This window comes from Bos indicus x Bos taurus, chromosome 7, assembly GCF_003369695.1.
Source record: "Bos indicus x Bos taurus breed Angus x Brahman F1 hybrid chromosome 7, Bos_hybrid_MaternalHap_v2.0, whole genome shotgun sequence".
Lineage (NCBI taxonomy): Eukaryota > Metazoa > Chordata > Mammalia > Artiodactyla > Bovidae > Bos > Bos indicus x Bos taurus.
The window spans coordinates 82,946,650-82,953,258 of NC_040082.1; the positions used below are offsets into that span (position 1 = coordinate 82,946,650).

Genomic DNA, 6,609 nt, shown 5'->3' on the forward strand with positions numbered 1-6,609 from the left:
CAAAATAAATTTGTGGCATATGCAAAATATAAATTATGTCTGCTTTATAGAAAGATTTCTTTTAATTTTATTGCAGACTACTTCTAGTTAGAGTCACTAAATCACCACTCTGCTTGAATTTATCTTTTCTTGGTTGTACCTAGTCAAGTATTTAACAAAATGAGAACACATAGCAAAAAGGTAGCATACATCAATTGTTTCAAATGTCTTGTTCAATAGAGTCTTTTAAGGAATATGACTTTATTTTTCATAATCCTCTACTTCTATACATTTTTAACACATACTTCTGCTGCTAAAAATAAGCAGATAACACTAATATATTTTCTTCTAGTAAATATTTTGGGAATTTTGCAAAGAGAGGTAAAATGGGAAGAGAAAGGAGAGGGAAGCAGCTAATTATTGGTTAGATATAGCACATATATGGAGGACAAAGGTGTATATTTGATAATAAAAAAAGGAAAATGAATTTTCAGAGCTGTTTTATTTTTTTAAAAAATAGAATCTATTCAACAGCTGAATTTTAAAAGCAGTTTATCAGTTATTACAGTAAATATATTCAAAGTGAATCATAAAACCACTAATTAGGTTTGAATCACTCAAGTGTATATTTGCTGTGACAACAGTTTCCCTTTACAGATCATCCCTCTATTTATAAAAGAACTGAAAATTAACATTTCCTGCTTTTGTCAGACTGAAGCATCTTTCAATAGTTCTCAGCAAACATCTGAAGGATTCTTGCATCCTGAGATCATCTGGCCATTATGTTTTCAAGTGTTGTCTCTCTTCAAGAGCTGAGGGAGGCACACAGAATAAGTGATTGCAGATTCTTTGTAAAATAGAAACAAGAACACAACAAAAAATACCCAATGGAAAAGAGATCATGGGTTACCATTCACGGCAGATGGGAATCAATGTAAATTGACAGTGGAAGTTTTCATTCTGCTTTGCACATGACTAACCACAAGTAAAGCCTGAGCCCCAGAGAAATAAAATGCAAGATTGTCTAGCTATGTTTTTAATACAGTGATTATTAGTAGATCCAGATTTAAACAGATTTTTTTCTTCTTAACTAAAATAGGTTCTTGAAGAACATAGTTTTAAGAGCATGTGCTGTTCAATACCAAAGAAAGCCTAATGCCTACTCATTTTCACAAGTATTACTCTAAAGTAGAGACAGTTTTCTGGGTTAATCTTAATATATCAGCTCCCAAACATCAACCAAACTGTGATACACTGCTATCAGGAAGGAAAGCATTTTTCTCTGGGACTCTTAGTTGAAGATGTTAAAAAGAGGAGGAGTGGTCCTACTTATTTTTCTGAGCCAAAATATAATGTGATTTCAAATAAACTATTGTGGAGCAAAGTCAAATGAAGGGGGTATTATTTGAACAAGTCCTTGAAGAATAAGAACTATTTCAACAGTGAAGGATGAATGTAGGTGTAAGGAAGATGAGCCGTGAACAAGGAACAGCACTGGATTGATTGTAACATACAAAGCATGTTGGAGAAGGTAGAATGAGTAAAGCTGACAGGAGGTAACAATGGCAATGAGAGTCAAAGGGTAGCAACATCCTTCCCTTAAAAAAGTGAGCTCGGAATGTGTCAATTTAAAGTTGATTTCAGAATAATTTGTCACCAAGAATTCAATTTGAAAGACTCTAAATTAATCACAAAGATTGTGGGAAATGTAACAGAGTATAGAAATGGAAACTTTAAGGGAAAAAAAAGCAGGGAAAAAAAACTTGGAAGAATAAGAAATGAGAATAAGAATGTGCTCAAAAAAATAAATAGGAAACATCTAGATAGTTGACCTTTACAAAATTTCCTGTGTCTGCCACTTGGAGAACTGAATAAATCCTGTGACAAAGCATTACTTTATTCACTCCTTCAAGAACTGAGACTGTGCTACAGATCTTAAGATGTTCCCTAATAAGCATCTCAAGGGTTTATTTATGCTCAGAACTCAGCATCTGGTCAGTATCTAGTGCGTGCGCTCAGTCGTGTCCGACTCTTTGCGACCCCATAGACTGTAGCCCACCAGGCTTCTCTGTCCACGCTATTTCCTAGGCAAGAATACTGGAGTGAGCTGACATTTCTTCTTCCAGGGGATCGTCCCAACCCGGAGATCAAACCTGCATCTCTTGCATCTCCTGCATTGGCAGGCAGATTCTTTACCACTGCACCACCTGGAAATACATATCTACTGCTTATTCAGTACCAAACAAATGTATGCTGAAATTGGCTACAGTTTTGACAAGACATACTGAACATAAAAGAACACTTTCTGTCTCAAAACACGTACAATAGAAGGAAATCTAAAGGAATGAGGAAATAACACTCAGGTAGTTTAGAAAATCTAGTTTGAGTTTCACCACCTCTGTCACTTTGAGGATGAGGATTTCATTTCCATAAACGTGAAACAGAGAACTTTAAGGAACTTCTTCACTGACTTTCCACTCTTGTGTAAAATGAAACAGCAGAATATATCAAAGCATTTTGAAAGTTGAGCCTCAATGAGGACTAAAATAACCAACATAGAGGAGGAAAATATGCCAATCTGTAAACCAACTAAGACAATTAGTCTTATAAAATTAGATTTATATAAGTCTAGAAGAGAGGAGTTAATATGCAATTCAATTGTCTATAATTATGCCAGTTCTCACGATGTGTAAGTCAGTAGCCAATTTCCCATCTTCATAGGGAAAAAAAAAAAAAGATGAAAGGAAATACCAGGATAATATTTAAGGAAAAAGAAGGGATTTTGTTGTTGTTGTTGTTTTGGTGGACAAAGGAACATTTCACAGCAGTAATGATTCCAAACAGTGGAACAGGTTTTCAAGAGGGTAGAAAAGCCTCTTTAATTATTTTAAATAGCATTGACCATCAATTATTATTATGAAATTAAGTAACACCAGTTTTAAAAAGCAAACTCAGTACTAGGAGATTCTCTGTGATGCTCCTGCCCCAAAGCCATAGGAGACTAACCATGAAATTTAGGATGCTGTAGAGACAAAATGAGTTTACAAAGGAAAAGGCAATTTGCTCTAAGAATTAAGCACCAAGCACTCATAGACTCTGTGATTCTAAACACCTGCCCAAAACTTTACATTTCTTTGAAGAGATGAACTCTCATGATATTCAGCTTTACTAGACCGAGGTTCAGAGTTGTATTTGTTAGTTGAAAAGCTGTCTGTTTATAAAATAGTCCTCATCCTGACAATGCATTTTGAATGGTCACTTTTGGCTAGTGTTCCACATAATAGCAACATTAATACAATCAATGTTTCTGAGTTTTCAATCATACAAATTTCAGAAAAGAATCTTTTCAAATGACAATTCCTAGATATGGCTTTAATCAAGCAATGAACAAATCATCTAAGAAGACACAGTTTTACATAATAAAACTCTGCCCTCCAGAGTTGTGTTTTTTAATCAAAACAACTTAAGCATGTGGAAAACTGTTTTTCCTATAGAAACTATGCATCTGACTTTTCCTCCTCAACCACACTCTTTCTAAATAAATTCATGTAAATAGTGCCATTTATTCATTTGAAAATACTTTTGTACTTACAGGTTTAACAAATTACTAAAACCCAGGACAGTCCACCACACAGAGCAGTGAAGTTTTGCTCTGGCCTCACAGACTCTGAAAAAAAACAAAAAGGAGGCAGATGACAGGAAAAAATAGGAGGAGGAAAAGAAGTGAAGAAGAAGAAGAAGCAAAAATAATAATATCCCAAAGAAGTTATCTGTCCTGCTGCTGAATTTGAGATGAGAATTTTAGAATTGATTTAAGTGATATATATACAGGTATATATAAATATCGGAGAAGGCAATGGCACCCCACTTCAGTACTCTTGCCTGGAAAATCCTATGGACGGAGGAGCCTGGTAGGCTGCAGTCCATGGGGTCGCTAGGAGTCGGACACGACTGAGCGACTTCACTTTCACTTTTCACTTTCATGCATTGGAGAAGGAAATGGCAACCCACTCACTCCAGTGTTCTTGCCTGGAGAATCCCAGGGACAGGGAACCTGGCGGACTGCCGTCTATGGGGTCGCACAGAGTCGGACACAACTGAAGTGACTTAGCAGCAGCAGCATATATAAATATCTTTTCTGACAATTTTTTAAAACCTATGCAAAACTATAGAAAATTAACAATAAAGAAAAAAATCTTGACAGAAGCCAGAGGGGGAAAAGCACCTTACCTACAGAGGAACAAAGGTAAGAATTACATGTAACTCCTCCTCAGAAAACGTGCCCACTCCAGTACTGTTGCCTGGAGAATCCCATGGATGCAGGAACGGGTTGGGCTGCCGTCTATGGTGTCGCACAGAGTCGGACACGACTGACGCGACTTAGCAGCAGCAGCAGCAGAAAACATGACCCTCATTGGGAAAGACTCTGATGCTGGGAAAGACTGAAGGCAGGAGGAGAAAGGGGTGACAGAGGATGAGATGGTCGGATGGCATCATGGACTCAATAGAAATAAGTGTGAGCAAACTCCTGGAGATGGTGAAGGACAGGGAACCCTGGTGTGCTGCAGTCCATGGGGTCACAAATAGTCGGACACAACTTAGTGACTGAAGAACAACAGAAAATATGCAAGCAAAAGAGTGACATGAGACATTTAGTGTTGAGAGAGAGAAACCACTAAGCTAGAATTCTGCACTCTGCAAAATTATCCTTCAAAAATGAAGGAGAAATAAAGACTAGAGTCAAACAAAACTGAGAGAATTTGTTGCTAGTAGAGCTGTCTTACAAGAAATGTTAAAAAAAAAAAAAAAAACAGGTTCTTAAGAGAGGAGGAAAATAACATAGGTCAGAAACTCAGATATACATAAAGTGAGGAGGAAACTTGAAGAAGGAATAAGTGAATGTAAAATAAAACATGAAATATGTTGGTTTATACCAGCATTAACTGGCTTAGATGATACTCTTCTAGAGTATACTTTATGGCATAAGGTATAAAAGAAAAGGGAATATATGTGTATATAAACATAAAATAATTGTAGAAATGCGGTAGGGGGGAAGTTGATAGGGCATTTGCCTATGGGTTTCCATTACACTGAACATAAAAGTACAAAGAGCTTGTAAATGTCTCTCAAAGGTTAAATTTTCATTAATTTTATTAATATGTGAACAATCAAAAACTATTATGATTACTTGAAGCAGATAGAACAGGACATTAGGGACCTATTTCCTTAACATGTATTTGAATGTTTGACTTTGTTGCTTACAGTTATACTTGGTGGTGTGCTAGTTAATGTTTAATAACTGGCCTGCAATGTGGGAGACTGGGATTCGATCCTTAGGTGAGGAAGATTCCCTAGAGAAGAGAATGGCTACCCACTCTAGTAATCTTGCCTGGGAAATCCCATGGACAGGGGAACCTGGCCAGCTACAGTCCATGGGTTTGCAAAGTCAGACACAGCTGAGGGACTAACACTTTCACTTTCACTTTTCACTTTCGGTGGGTCAATGGGAGCCACTCCTGCACACCACACTTTCCTCCTTTTCACACCAAAGTATTCAGCTTTCATTGCTATCAACTTGCCTATTGTTACTGACAAAGTTCAAGTTTTTTAAATGATATATTTGCCAAGAAAATGGCCTACTCTGATGAAGCACCTAATTAACTATAATCTAACTGGAAATCAGAAATGAAGTCAATGATATTACTCCACTAAAAACAATGCTTAATTCCCTGGGGTTTTAGATGTTCAGACTTAAATCCTGTTATCAACTCTTAGGAGACATGATTTTGAGCTTGACTCTTAAGCAAAATAACCTTTTCCATATCTCTAAACTGAACATCTTCAGTTGACCTTTTCCCTGGTGGCTCAGACGATAAAGCGTCTGCCTACAATGCGGGAGACCTGGGTTCAATCCCTGGCTTGGGAAGATCTCCTGGAGAAGGAAATGGCAACCCACTCCAGTATTCTTGCCTGGAAAACCCCATGGATGGAGGAGGCTGGTAGGCTACAGTCCATGGGGTCACAGAGTCGGACACCACTGAGTGACTTCACTTTCACTTAAAACTGAACATAATACAAGGCCTGCCTTACTATTGCATAAAAATTAAACAATCCATGTAAAGTACATCAAATCATCCCTATATGTTCATGGTACACAGAAAAACAGTCACATTGTATCAGTTCTTTTTTTGAAAAGAACAAGAATATTTACAGTTATAAATATCCAAAGTAATAGTTCCTCTTGTGTAAAAATGAATTCACTTTCCTTAGTTATTTATAGTGGCATTTTCAATTTATTTTCAAAAGTGAACAAGTACATTTAATTTAAAATTAATAAGACCATTATTGTATATTCATTAAAATTTCATGTGATTATTAGAAGCATTTACTAGGTATGCAATTGACTCATTATATAGAAGAGACAGTAATTAGGCCTTAATAAAAGGAATTTTAAATAATCACTTATAAAACTATATTATTAAATTTGAGATCTCATTTTAAAATCTATCAATAATTTCTATTTACTACAGACAAAGTAAGAATTATATGTTTTGTGAGTATTTAAGCAAATAGAATTAATTTTAGAAACGGAAGACAAAGGATAAGTCTTCTAGCCAGAAACAGTCTCCT

At 36.2% G+C, this 6,609-nt stretch overlaps 1 long non-coding RNA gene across 1 annotated transcript; it reads right to left on the minus strand.

Moving 5' to 3' along the window:
• Positions 1 to 466: 466 nt before the first annotated feature.
• On the minus strand, positions 467 to 3,846 carry LOC113896624. The gene is made up of 2 exons (XR_003512062.1): positions 3,572 to 3,846; positions 467 to 791 (listed from the first exon to the last, which is right to left on the minus strand). It is a non-coding gene; the product is annotated as an uncharacterized LOC113896624 (long non-coding RNA).
• Positions 3,847 to 6,609: the final 2,763 nt, after the last annotated feature.